We start from the raw sequence: 15,509 nt of genomic DNA on the forward strand, positions 1-15,509 counted from the left end.
CAAAACCCTCTGAAACAGGTGTCTAATTGTACTGGCCTTCTGTGAAGGTAATGGCTTGTTTGTTCTGACAAGACGATGTGGAGGTGGGTAGGGTCCCTTCTCTCAGAATTTAAATGACTCTCTGCTCTCACACTTCCTCTGCTGCCAAGCATGAGATGTGTGGGGTGTGTATGTCTGAGAGAGAGAGAGAGAGTTTATATTATAATAAATATAATATCAGTTTTGTTCTTCACACTTTTATTCATGTTATTAGTTTCTGTTTTACAATATGTGACTATGTTTATTATTATTATTATTATTATTATTATTATTATAGTGTTATGGAACTTGTTACATATTGTTTATGTGGTTTCTATGTTTCTGTGTCTCTTACATGTGTTGCTTTGGCAATGTGACTGTAATTGTCCTGCCAATAAAGCTAATTTGAATTGAAATCAAGAGAGAGAGAGAAAGCTAGCTAGTGTGTGTGTGTGTGTGTGTGTGTGTGTGTGTGTGTGTGTGCGTATGTGTGCGTGTGCACATGTGCCCATGCATGCGTGACATGTGTGGCAGGGGTGTGAGGGAACTTGTTCAGACCAAAGCAATTAACTATGCCAGCCTGAACAGGAAGTGGTGTAACACAGAGATGAGTCAGAGACCAGTGGCTTGATTAATGCCTTTAGGAAGAGCTAATTTAGAGCAATATCCCAAGAGGCATACCTGTTTGTTCAAATCAAATAGGATAGATAGGATATTTTTTAAAAAGGGACAAAGAGAAGATGTTATGTTTTGGTATAATTTTGAGACACATATTATACCAAAAAAAAGAAGCTATGTTTTGGTATAATTTTGAGACACATAATTTTGAGACACATATAGGGTGGGGTTTCTTGTCTGCTTTTTACATTGCTTCTATATTTGCACTTCAGGTGATTTGATTACAATTTCAAATTACAGCAGTTATCTTCTAACTGTCTAAAATTGAATTGAATTAATAACTGAGGAAACTCCTTTGAGTTACTCTGATCTTGTCACATTGATTTTAAATTTTCATTGAAGCAATGCACAGATAAAATTGCTCTTTTGAACATAATAGGACATTTGTTCACAATGATCACTACATTGAAATAGCCCCTAAAACTGTATAGTTATCATTAGAATTAATATAACCAATGAAATATATGCGATTCCTTACAATAATATAACTAAGTGCTATTTAATAAGTAAAAAATACTTTATATGTAAATATAGTTACAAATTATATACAGACATAACAGTGTCTTTAAGCAATCATGGGCTCAGTGGTACTGACAAAGATACAACAAATATTATGGATTCACTGTGGTGTAAGACAGTGTCATCATTACTTTCAGCATTAGTGTACTTATCACAATACTTCTTCTCTTGCAGCATAAAATGTTTCCTGCAAGGCACAGCTGGCCTATGAAGAATGGACGAAGCTCTGCATTTCACCAAAGGCACACCCTCATCAAGTGTGACACCCCAAATAATGCACACTGAGGGAAATGACTGAAGGGCAGGTGACTGTCTGGTGAGAAGGCCACAAGGTCAGTGTGCAGTGATATGGGCTTCTTCCTTCCCTGATCACAGACTCCATTTCCCCAAAGGCTTCCTCATCGGCTGGCAGGATGGAGAAGTGAATTACTTACTTTTGATTAATCAGCTCTGTCACACATCCTGGACACTTTTGTCCGAGTCACTCTGAAGCAACAGGAAGTTTTCCTTGCTGCCAGAGCAGTGAGTCTGCTGTGAAAAAATGCTTTGTGATAATAATAATAATAATAATAATAATAATAATAATAATAATAATAATAATAATAATTGTTTATTTATTTATCTATTTATTTATATTTTTACAAGTATTGTTGTTTATTGTGTATTGTTCATTGTGCTTCTTTGGCAATAGTGTTTGGTTTCCATTAATGCCAACAAAGCCATTTGAATTAGAATTTTAGTAAGAAAGAGCAAGAAGAAGTGTGTGTGTGTGTGTGTGTGTGTGTGTCAGGGGACCCACAGGGAAGCAGTGTGCTTCAGTAAAAAGGCTTGTTGGGCTTCTGGACTGAGTACGGTGGGTGTATTTATAATGTCATCCACTGTCTACCCTATCCCACCAACCCCCCACCCCTCCCCTCACACAGCTGATTTATGGGAGGCTTTTAGCTGCTGTGATTTCATGGTAATGCCGGGGAAGTGACGGGCAGACCTCGGCAGCAGTGAAGCCAGTCACACTGCAGTGGGGGCACCAGTGGGGAATGGATTAAGAGGGCAAGATGTAAGGTGAGAGGAATTACTGCTACACAGGAGGAGCACTGTAATATCCTAGACTGGGTGTGTGACAGGCAGTGATTCAGCTCAACAGGCAGAGACAGAGCTCTACTCTACACACACACCTCTGCCCATGCACTTTTTTTTATCTTTGTCACAGATAGAGTTCATATTTCAAAACTGGCTAAGAATAAAAAAATAATTAACAGTATAAAAATCACTGCCATGAACAAGACATCTGGGGTATCTGGTGTTTCTTGGTATTTGGTGTGTGCAGGGTCTGGCACAGTATTGTGAACCATTGCCTTTAGATTAGACGTTGGATATTTTTTGTAACATATTTAAGTTCACTGGACTCTGTAGCAGTGGAAACACGTTCCTCTGGTAGTCTGACGGAAAAATCTGGGTTTGGTGAATGCCAGGAGGATGCTACCTGCTCAAATGCATAGTGCCAACTGTAGTTTGGTGGAGAAGGAATAATGGTCTGGGGCTGTTTTGATGGTTTGAGCTAGGCCCCTTAGTTCCAGTGAAGAGAAATCTTAATGCTACAGTATGCAATGACATTCTAGAGAATTGTGTGTTTCCAAATTTGTGGCAACAGTTTGAGGAAGGCTCTTTTCTTCCTTGTTTCAGAATGGCAATTCCCCTGTGCACAAATTGAGGTCCATAAAGAAATGGTTAGCTGAGTTTGGTGTGGAAGAACTTGATAGGGTTCAGACCTCAAACCCACTGAACACCTTTGGGATGAATCAGAACGCCGACTGCGACTCAGGCCTTATCGCCCAACATCAGTGCATGACCTCATCAATGCTCTTGTGGCTGAATGGAAGAGAATCCCCGCAGCCATGTTCCAAAATCTTGTGGAAAGCCACCCCAGAAGAGTGGAGGCTGTTATAGCAGCAAAGGGGGAACCAACTCCATATTAATTCCCATGGTTTTAGAATGGGATATTCAACAAGCACATATGGATGTGATGTTCAGGTGTCCACATACTTTTGGCCATGTAGTGTATATTGGATATATGTAACAGGAATATTTATAAATGTGTGTGTGTGTGTGTGTGTGTCTATTTGTGTGTGCGTCTATAGTATGCATCTTTTCTGATCTTTTCAGTACCATTAAAAATATACATCTACAGGATGTTTGGTGACATAATTACAGCAGTAGCAAAATGTCCAGTTGTTGAAAACTTTATTCTGAACATGATGTGAATGCAAAACACAAAATATGGCACATTTTTACAGTTGAGTTCTCAAGCCCCTCTGATTGTGCTATAATTTAGTCCCAGCACTTAGTCATGCTATAGGCCTGGAGGCCTTCTGCTTTCATTCTTACCATAAAGCTTTTTCTTATGGCTTTTTGTTGCTATTTTTAGGTAAAGTATTCTGTTTAATACTGGCAATGAGGCTGCGTGAGCTAATAGGATCCCTGCACACATACAGTAAGTTGTGGCGTCTAGTTACTGTGAAAACACGCTGGTCCATTTTGCTGAGAAGCAACTATCTGCCATCATGAAAACTAATCGCTGGCTTTTACGTTATTTTAATTGACATCTTGGCCAGTGTTGACTGGATGTTTTTTCCTTGGCTAATTAATTTACTGAGATTAGACATTATTTTGGCTTGCTCTTTGGGAGGCTGTGGCTCTGTGGTAGGTAATCTGTGGACTGTTGCCGCAGAGTCAGTGTAGAAATGTAGATGCTGGTTCAGATTCAGCACCATGCGCTGTCCACCATGAGTTTCTGGCTTCATATTTGCTGAATTCAACAATCATGCAGCAATCAAAGCACTATGCAGCCCACACACCTAAACAGGAAAACACTGATTTCAAATGGAGGGGTGGGGTTCTGTGTAGTTTGTAGTCTGTGTCTTAACATTGTACTTGTTTTCAATCTTTTTGATGAAGAAACATTAAGTACCCTGTGTATATATTTATATACCCTACATATATATGCATGCATGAATGAACAATTTCATGATTATTTCTGATCCTTTAAATGGAAACTAGTATTGATTTTGTTTTTGGCAGAAAAACAAACAGGCCAATAGAAAGATAACAGTCATCTCAGTGGTCACTGGTAAGTCTATCATATTTTCTAACATAACACCCTGAGAGGTCAGAAACATTACATGACCAGTGCTCATGACTAAGGTTAATTATCCACTGTGATGTAAGGGAGCTCAGCTCAGGTGATTTACAGAAAGGCACAAAGGTAGACAAGTCAGGACAGACAGCAGGCTATGGTTCTGTTAACCCTATAGGGAAGGAGGCCACCTGTGATTTACTGTCAGAGTATATTTTACAGAGGATATGGTCTCCTCTGATCTACTGAGATTCAGTCTCCTTTCATTACTGTACTTGCTCTACAGTTCATCTGATACAGTTCATCTGACACATGTGACTGGTTGATGTGTTCACAAAGACTTTTTTGTCTTTGCATAGTGTGTGATTACTGCTCTGTGGTCAGTGGAGCTTAATGAGCCTGAAATGAAATGAAAGGCTGCTTGGCTGTAAGCTGGGACATGGTTTATTCAGGGTTCTGCAGTGTTTGAGGCTCAATTGAATAGCAAAACCACTAGGATGCCATTTGAATTGTGGTATGACATGACGGCAGGAAGTTCAACAAATTTGATTTACATAGATGGCTTTTTTTTCTGAGAGTGATATATTTCCTTGTTTTCCTATCAAACGGGAATGCATTAGTTGAGTATTTCCATTTTTAAAAATTGCAAATAAAAGCACTGCTAATTTATTTGTGTAATGTTCACTGAAAATGTTATAGTTTTTAATCCACAAATTCAAATCTTATGAATCAGGCTCACAAAAATTCAGGTTCCATTTTTCCAATGCCTGAAATTCAGTTTTTAAAAATTCAGGTTGTGGAAATTCAGTTTGTAGAAATTCAGAAGCTGTCCTAATAAGCAGACTAGATGACACTTGCATGCTTATGCACTTGGCGTGTGAATTCATGTGCTTAGCATAATTGCACATTTGTGCACTTTATCCAGATTTACTCTAAAACTGCGTTGGAGCGGTATTTGGTACACAGACCGACAATGCAACAATGATTGTCACAAGTTGGTGACAATTATTGTTAACACCAGTCACAAGGTTGCTAGCTTGTGTGTTCACTGGAGAAAATGCCGAAGAAAAATGTTTGCAAAAATTAAAATATTGTAACTTTTTATTTTATCAGGGGTGTAAAAAGTGGGGGGGATAAGGGGGACATCCAAATATTGAAAACAGCTAAACTTTAGCCTCTCCCCCCTCAATAATTGTACTGAAAAAAGAAGGAAAAAAACGCTCGTCATGTACTATTTTGAGTGTTCCACTGCACAGACTCCAGGGCTGGCTTCTGTGTCATTTTATCAGCCCGAGCAGAAATCCCCAGGAAGGCATTTTGGAAAAGACCTTGGAGGTATTTCAGGAATCAGCCTTGTGTGTGTATTTTCTCCTTGATTGTATCTGAGGTAATCTCCTAGAGCTGTCTCATAGGCTGTTTACCTGTTATGTCCTGCAGTTATTTCCTGGGAAATTCTGCAGGGATTAATAGGCAGCATTAATAGGCAGCATGTGGTGTGGTGGTTCAGACTATCGATCCCTTAATGGGGCACCCTTGGTGTGAAATCTTGGCTTGCCATCACTGTTGTATTCTTCCGCTGTATACTTTATCTCAAGTGTTCCAGTTGTAAAACTAGAAATGTTATTAAGTGCCTTGTGTCTAATAGAGAAATTATTCAGTTGCTGTGGACACAAACTTTTGTGAAGCATATACTGTATTTATTCACATTATAGAACAGAGCAGTATTTGATAATGTAATTCCTACATGCAATTCTTACATGGTTCACCCAATATAAATGAATGAAAATACCCAGAAATTAAAGCTGACACTGAAAGTCTCCACTTTGACCTCTGTGATGCCAGGATGGGAATTGGAGTGCTGCCCACCAGGGGGCAGCACTAGCCCTACAGACAGGTATGGCTGCAGCTGTGATTTATTGCAATCACATCAGCCGTGGCCAATTACCTGATTATGGGTTCTATAAGAGGCCTAGCTTCCAGGCCTAGGAGGAGGAGTGTTTTGAGGGCATTTAGGAGCTAGGTGATGCACAGGGTGATGAGTTTGTTCAAGTGTTTTTGTTATCCCTTTTTTTGAGGAGTTTGGTTGCCAGGTTGGTCTTTTTTGCGTGTTTCTGAAGCTTTGTATTGTTTTGGAGTATTGACCAATAAAAGGCAGTAAACAAAAAATCCCTGTCTGTTCACCACGTGAGCAGTGTCCACCCCCAGCCCTGCCTCACACCTCACATTCATTGTTTTATTTCAAATCCAATTGGCCGTACAGAGTACAGAGCCAAAGTAACAAAAAATGTGTCACTTTTCAAATGCAGTATATGGCTAAAAGTATGTGGACACCTGACATCCCGCATCTCATCCAAAATTATGGGCATTAATAAGGAGTTGGTCTGCCCTTTGCTGGTATAACAACTTCCACTCTTCTGGGAAGCCTTTATACTAGCTGTTGGAGCATAGTTGCAGGGATTGGCTTCCAGTCTGCCAGCAGAGCATTTTCATGGTGAAACATGAAAGGGCCTTCCCAAAACGGTTGGGGAAGCACAGAGTCCTCTAGAATGTGATTGTATACCGTAGCATTAAAATTTGTCTTCACTGGAACTAAGGGGTCTAGCCCAAACCTTGAAAAACCCCAGACCAAGGGGTGTCCAGATGCTACAATATGTGACTTAAAGTATCCAAGTAATGTTTTTTTTTTTGATGCTGAACAACGTGCAAATTGTGAGTTTGCATATCAGAGGTCGTATTTGTTATCCTTCCACATCCATGAGTTTGGTCAGACATGAAATTGGAAACCTGCACAGTGACAAAAAATATCCTATAAACTGTCGCCTTAATGGCTTTTTAAGGCCCAGGAGGAACGTGCTTCAATACACAACCTATTTTTCCTCTTTAGGTCTCATTCAGGGAACAAGGCCATCTTATTATTGATTCACAAGTGAGTTGGAAATGTAAGTTTAATTGTTACATTTGTGCGAGAAGACGGAAAGAAGCTTCACTGTACAAGTTCCATTTTCCAGGACATATCGGAGTCGTGAAAGGGCAAAAAACAACATGCTGGCACGTGTCCTGTTCTACTTGTCTGTATGAGTTCTGTGTCTTTATTTATTAATAGATTTATGCTATTAATAATAAATATGCTCCACTTCACAAATGGATCTTCATCATTGCAATGCTGCCCTTGAATGAAAAAGATCACTTGCCGGCCTCTCTGCCTATGTCTAGTCAAAATCAACACAAGACAAATTTATTCTCAAGTTAAGATAATCTTCATTGATTAGTTAAGTAATCAAAATGTAGTCACAGTGTCATTTTGAAAAGAAAACAAAGTTAATATATTTGCCTTCATTAAGAGGGATTAGTATATTTGCCCCCCCCCCCACCCCCCACCTCAGATATTGCTGTTGTTAATATTTTAATTTAAACAGATCTGTACTGTAGGTGCTGAGATTATTCTGGTGTTTTATGCTGTGATAATGGGCATGTTAGAGACTAAAGAAGGAAGTTGAATAGTGCTAGAGTCCTGGGGATAGGGATCCCTCAGGACTATGGGACCCAACACAATTGTTGCGGTCGCGACACATGTTTACTCTGATTTGGACAGTCAGACACACGTTTGTGTGATAAACACAGAATGATAAATGCCATTTAATACATTACAAAAAACGTATAAATTAGTACATTGCTTAATTTTTAATATAAAGATGTAACTACTTTGTGAATATCATTTATTATTCATTCATTCATTCATTCATTCAAAAATCTGGTTGGTCCATTTACGACTGCATGACGTATAGGGCTATGGTTTGTTTAATTTTGAGGACGCGGTTTAAGTGTCTATCCTGTAACTCCATTAATGTGTCTATTCTGAAACTGTGTCGCTTTCATCCCCTTGGTGACTCTTCTTAGCATTCATCACTGCAGCAGCAAACATGCAACAAACACTTCTGGAATCTGAACCCAAACCACAGGCTTTGTAGCCACACATAAAAGAGCGCCACGCCCAGAAACATCCCAAACACATTTTAGAATAACAAATACAGGTAAAAGGTGCCCAAATTCAGCAAAACTAAGGAAAGACATAGATTGCCAGTGCATCATAGATATGCTTTAGCATGGTTATTTTATAATATTTTCAAGTAAATAATCCTGCATAGTCTGCCTTTAATGTAAAGGTTAACAATTCTGAGGAGTTAGCCTAATGCTCCTACTTTCTGCTGTGTGTACTTTAGGCCTGAGTTATGCACAGCAGACTGAATGGCAAAGCCCAGGAGGCACAGAGGTTTGCATGTTCACTTTCTCCTGGGACTCGTCAGGGACCACAGTGCCTGCGACAAGTATATTTCCACTCACTGGGTCTTTCATTCAACCGAGAGTGACGATGAACAGTCAGCGGGGACAGCCCAAGTCCCATCATCAAATGTTCCATCTAATCTCAAGGGTTACTGCGCAGTATTTGCCTTCCAAAGCATATACTCACAGCAGAAAATGCTCCATTTCCTCTCAAGGCCTAATTCGACTGAAGAGTTTCTTATGATTTCTAGAGAAACAATAATTGCTAGTGAAGTATTGCTTTTCCTGACAGCCTCTATACGAAAGCCATCTAATTAATTAGATCCTGGGTCACCATGGGAGGCCAGTGTGGCCTGTGTGTCTATGAGAAAGCCAGTCAGTCTCAGCCGCTGTTTCAGAACATAGCCTCATATAGGATCAGGCCTGGTGGCTGATAGGGCCATGGCATGGACGACATGAGTGGCAGTCTCCCCAGACCACCCTCCTCAGGCTCCTGGGTGACTACTCATACTCTGTGATGGCACTGCCATCTTGAATGATAAAATGCTTTAACGTGGGGGTGAAGCAAGACGGTATGGAGTTGACGCAGTGATTTGAATGTCTTTCTAAGGCTAGTTTTTCAAACTAACTTGGAAACTCATTGTACATGGGTAGAGCATGCAGATTACACACAGGGCACTTCCAGGACAGTAGGGGGTTTGAACACCTGTTCCTCCTAGCATTGTGTAGCATGGTATTTATTTAGCTAATTGATCAGGAATAAGGTTGCTTGGGTAAACTGTAGCAGGGTGTATACTCAATATTTAATCTGTACTGACAGGTTAAAAAAAAATACTCATAAATTAGTGACTTTGCTTGGTGTCTTATTGATTATTTCATTTTCTCTGGATAGTCATTATTCTTAGAGCTGGATAATAATAATAATAATAATAATAATAATAATAATAAACTTGTTTTTTTTTTTTTTTTCACAAAAATAATTTGAAGTCGGTCATATCAGGCCCGCCTGCTTTAATGACTGTTTATTCAGTGACAGTATTTTTGGATTTAGACCTTCTCACATGTTTCTTACATTGAGTGCCCTCTTGCTATTTTTCATTAATACAATTAACAGGGAAATACTTCAATTTTAATTAAAGCCATACAGAGCATAATGAATGTATGCATTATTTCTCTTCTGGACCACCACAATGCAATTCTGAACTCCCACAGAGGGCAGAGAATGGCACAAAAGTAAAATTTCTATTTTGCTGAAGCATATATATTATATTTGTCCTTTTCATGGGAGTGCTTTATGGAAACATTTCTGTTTCATTTCTGTAGTTAAAGTGCTTACATCTAGGACATTTTCATTTATTTTTAGGTTAAGGTTTAGGTTAGGATTCTTCTTTGGCAAATTCTCATTGTCTTGCTGAACTTTGATCAGACTCAGCTGTTAGATGAGAGCAGAACTGAACATTTTGGCCATGCACACCAACAGTAGATTTGGTGTTGGAAGAACGGATATAAAAGGGCATCATGCCCACAGTTAAATATGATGGTGCATCTTTGATGCTATGAGGGGCTGTTTTACTGGTCCTGGGGGTCTTGTTAAGGTCAATGGAACCATGAACTGCACAAGTACCAAGCCAATTTCACCAAAAGACATTTCCTGGTCTCCCTGCCAGGAAGCTTAAATTTGATTCTTTCAACAGGACAATGATCCACAACATACATCAATATCAACAGAAAAATGGATACCTGTTCATAAAATATTTCGCGATGGCCACCTCAGTCTCGAGACTTGTTCTCAATCAAAGGGTCTGAAGGATCTTGAAAGAATCTATGCTGGAAAAGTCAAAGATCCCCTCCAGCATGTTCACCAATCACATAAAACACTATGCAAGATGGTACTTTGGCATTATCCTTGTGAAGGGTAGGGTGGACCATGATGTGAAAAAAATGTTTTGGGGGAAAAAGCCAATTTGTTATATATTCATTGTTCATCTTCATCAAAAAAACTACAGTTGTTAAGTGAAATAAATATATGCTTACATCTAACTGTTTATCAAAATGAATGTACAAATGTTTGTTGAATGTTTGCTTTTTTAAATCAATTTTTAACAATTATTGGTTGCATTTTGTGTTTGTATGAAAATTTTAGAAGGCACTTATAGCAAATGTATATATGAACAGTACTGTATTATTCATGTTTACCGCATGGGAACGTACACCAGATTAGTGAAATGACAAAAACTGTGAAGAGCAAGTTCATAAATGAATAAAATCACAAATTGTATAAAATCCCATAGAGGATTCTATGTAATTATATTCCAAATTTATTCCAATAGAGGGCAGCAAAACAACCAGCTATATCCACCTTTGCAAATTCAAGCATCAGGCTTAATATTTCAATTTAAAATGAAACATTACTAATAGCACATACAATTAACTGGAGACAGACCCAGCAATAACAACACAACCCAAGATTCTATTCAAATTGATGGTTAAAGTACAGTAACAGTTTCTTCCCCCTTTTTTCTCCCTACTCTCCAAAAACTTGCCTTTAAAATGATGATCATCTGATCATCTGGTTTCCTCCCACAGTCCAAATACATGCAGGTAGGCTAACTGGAGATTCTGAATTGCCCATAGGTATGAGTATGTGAGTGAATGGTGTTTGTGCCCTGCGGTAGAATGGCGACCTGTCCTGGGTGTATTCCTGCCTCTCGCTCAATGCATGCTGGGCTCCAGCACCCCCCACAACCCTGCCCAGGATAAGCAGGTATAGATAATGGATGGATGGATGGCACCAGAGGCTTACTAAACTGCAATACCTGGAGTTACCACTGGAATTTGTGAGCTTCACAGAGAATGGCAATCCCTGGTCCATTGTGTGTGTATGTGTGTGTGTGTGTGCGTGCCTGCCAAGGGTGTGGGTGGGGGGGAACTTGTCCGCAACAATTTACCGTGCCAGCCTGAACAGGAAGTGGTGCAACACAGGGATGGGTCAGAGACCAGTGGCTTGATTAATGCCTTTCAGAATAGCTAATTTAGAGCATATCCCAAGAGGCAGACCTATTTGCTAATGGGCCTTCTTGGAAGGAGTATCTAAATCAAATCAAATGGGATAGATGGGATATGAAAAAAGGGACACAGAGAAAAGGCTATTTATTGGTATACTGTAATATTGAGACACATATTGAGGGTGGGGTTCCTTGTCTGCTTTTAACCTTGTTTCCGTCTTTTCACTTCAGGTGATTTAATTACACTTTTGAATTACAGCCGGTATCTTTCCCTTTTAACCGAGGAATCTCCTTTGAGTTTCTCTGATCACGTTGCATTTTTTACATTTTCATTAAAGCAATACATACTGTTCTGTTACAATCTCTTATAAACATATGAGGATATTTTGATCACTATGCCACTTCAGGTCACAATAATACAGTTTGGCTGATTTGCTTAAAATCTCCAGTCGTTTTTATTTTTTGAAGTCTCTTCATCACAGACATGTGCAAGTATTGCTTTAAGTAGGTCCAGTGAAACAGTTTCGAATAGTGATTCAATTTTGAATGAATCCCCCAACCAGAATTGTAGCCTGCACAATTCACTGTGATTGCTTGATGTGTTGCAGATGTCTTCAGTTCAGGGACAAACTGGCTTTTATGGCTCACATGTCACTGTGCCCTTATGGTGTGGGATCCCTGCAGAGGGCTCCTTTGTCCAATCAGACAAGCTGCAGAGAGTACAAAACAGGCCTTACTACGCATGAGCAAATCATACCAACTGTCCAATCTCATGTGAGCCTACACAGCACTCGCACCATATATCCTGCAGGCTTGAGGGACATAACTGTAAAGGACAAATGGCATACATGTTGTGCAATCATCAAGAGGAATGGATGGGATGCCATTTCATGCAATTTTCAATATACAGTATCAGTGCCCAGCAGTGCTAACCGTTTAAGCATGAAAATCAGCATCTGCAGTGATTGGCTGAAACGCTTTTCTTTTGCTTTTTTTCCATAAAAATACAATAAGTTCTCCATCGAAATCACTGCCAAATCACACGTCACTGCTGATGAAAAAGTTCCTTTGTTGTGTATCTGAATTGTCACACTGACTGGCACAAATCTGAGTTGGGACTCCAAAATGAAACTGGCCCTAAAGCTGTGTAGTTATCATTTAAATTAAATGTATGCACTCCCTTACAATAATATAAGTGCAATGCAATAAGCATTGAACTGCAAATATAGTTACAGGTTATATTCAGATGTAGCAGTGTATTTTAAACAATCATGGGCTGAGTGTCACTGATAAATATATTAGTGAATTTATCAATTCACAGTGATGGCATGAATTTCAGGATATTACTCTACTCACCACAATACTTCTCTTGCAGCAAAAAATCTCCTGCAAGGAGCTTTCCTCTGCAGAATGGACGAGACTCTGTATTTCACCAAAGGCACACCCTCATCAAGTGTGACACCCCAAATAATGCACACTGAGGGAGATGACTGAAGGGCAGGTTACTGTCTGGTGAGAAGGCCACAAGGTCAGTGTGCAGTGATATGGGCTTCTTCCTTCCCCGCACACAGACTCCATTTCCCCAAAGGATTCCTCAGCGGCTGGCAGGCTGGGAAAGTGAATTACTTACTTTTGATTAATCAGTTCTGTCACACATCATGGACGCTTTTGTCCATTTTGTCTGAGTCACTCTGAAGCTACAGGAAGTTCTCACTGCCAGAACAGTGTGTCTGCGGTAGAAAAATGCTTCATGTTTTTATGCATTATATTACCAACAGTTGAATAAACAGGTAGGCTGAATGCAGGCATGAATGATCACCTTAGTCAATTTACAGGAAAGTCATGGTGCAGTTAGATGACATCATCTGCATTTACAAGAAATTCCCCTTGAAATAAATTTTACGATTGCCAGTGACTGCATCTATCATTTTATTACATTCGTTGAAACCCTTATCTTCCAAATATCAGTTATAATAAAAATAATAATAATAAATAAAAAAAACACCAACCTGCGAAAGTGCATAGAAAACCTCAATTTTATCAGGTTATATAATCATTATGTGTGATACTAGTTAGTGATATAATAAGATAAAAATGTACTTCATTTAAAGTTCTTGTAACTAACAATAATTGTATTTTTCATTTTGTTTTTTTTATTTTGTATTTTATTTATTTATATTGTTGATTGCATATTGTATTGCTTTGGCAACTGTTGTTATTTCCATTCATGCCAATACAGCCATTTGAATTTGAGTCTGTGTGTGTGTGTGTGTGTGTGTCAGGGGACCTACAGGGGAGCAGTGAACTGCTGCTCCTGCGAAAAGGCTTGTGGGGCTTGTGGGCTGAGTACGGTGGGTGGATTCGTAATGTCAGCCACCGTCTACCCAACCCCCCACCCCTCCCCTCACGCAGCTGATTTATGGGAGGCTTTTAGCTGCTGTGATTTCATGGTAATTCCGGGGAAGTGACGGGCAGACCTCGGCAGCAGTGAAGCCAGTCACACTGCAGTGGGGGCACCAGTGGGGAATGGATTAAGAGGGCAAGATGTAAGGTGAGAGGAGTTACTGCTACACAGGAGGAGCACTGTAATATCCTAGATTGGGTGTGTGACAGGCAGTGATTCAGCTCCACGAGCAGAGCATCTCTGCTCTACACACACACCTCTGCCCATGCACTTTTTGATCTTAGTCACAGATAGATATTTCAAAACTGTCAAATAATTACAAAAATAATAAACTCACAGTATAATAATCATTACCATAAACAAGACAAAACCTTGTGCATTTATGATGCAGAGCATTATGATATAACTTAATCATAACATCATTCTCCTTTCACGCAACATACCACACAACAGCTGTGCATCTTCAGCTTTCTGAATGAAACCTGGTAACGGTGAATACAAATGTAACATGGAATTTGAATTAATATCCCACAAGCATATGATTTGCTGTTAGTTTATTTAGGTTTTTTCTTTGCACATCCAGACTGCTGCTCAGAACAAACATGGCTGAATTCCTCAGTTATGAGCAAAAGTCTGGATATCGGGGCTGGAGTGTGAGACAACCTGATTGACACCCAGGTCATCACAGTGTTCGTTTTCCCTGAGACTACAGCCCTGGGAAACTGAAACTGGGCCTGTCCACAGAGTGATGTAAAGTTACCTGCTCCAGGAAAACAAAAAGTGTATATAATTTTGGAAATGAAGTGAGGTTGCCTTAACATTCTGAAAACACATAGATGCACACACTCATCATGCACACATACTCAAACATATGCACACACAAATACACATACATATCTGCACAGACAAACAAACAAACAAACGAACACACACACGCACACACACAAATTAAAAATGCCCAATTGTTCATACCATTTGTGTATTTCTTTGCTTTGCTCTCCATCTTTTATCGTCTCTTTTAATTGTGGGTAATTTCTGATGATCTCATATTATTTCTGACTGTGTTCGGATGTTAGTTTCAGGGTGCTTGTTACAAGGTCAGTCTTAGGCAATAAGACTCAAACTTGTGTAACCCAAGTGTTTTATTATAGGCATTTTATTTATAAAAGTGCCCCCAACTCTTATACAAACATTTATATACATATAAAAAACAAAATAATCTGCACATCAATTGCGCTACTTTACATCTAATAATCACATACCTAATTGGATACGAGGAAAATATTACCGAATACATTTTACGGTCTTCCCCCGTCTAAAATAGCCAATTCTTCTTGTCCACCGCTTCCAATAAAATTGCACTGTTCGTGACACTCGGTTTACGTCATTCCAGTTTGAACATGGAACAAACGGTTAGTAGCGACTCCCAACATAGTGTTTATTGAACATGATATACTAAAGTAAATGTATT

At 39.3% G+C, this 15,509-nt stretch overlaps 1 long non-coding RNA gene across 2 annotated transcripts; it reads left to right on the plus strand.

Annotated features, from left to right (window-relative positions):
- Positions 1-482: 482 nt before the first annotated feature.
- On the plus strand, positions 483-14,185 carry LOC118208269. Of its 2 annotated transcripts, XR_004761540.1 has the most exons (4): positions 483-1,547; positions 2,139-2,277; positions 13,010-13,162; positions 14,047-14,185. It is a non-coding gene; the product is annotated as an uncharacterized LOC118208269 (long non-coding RNA). The 2 variants fall into 2 exon arrangements; XR_004761539.1 differs by lacking the exons at positions 13,010-13,162; positions 14,047-14,185 and adding an exon at positions 2,899-3,118.
- The last annotated feature ends 1,324 nt before the right edge of the window (positions 14,186-15,509 follow it).

Source organism: Anguilla anguilla, chromosome 11 (assembly GCF_013347855.1).
Source record: "Anguilla anguilla isolate fAngAng1 chromosome 11, fAngAng1.pri, whole genome shotgun sequence".
NCBI lineage: Eukaryota > Metazoa > Chordata > Actinopteri > Anguilliformes > Anguillidae > Anguilla > Anguilla anguilla.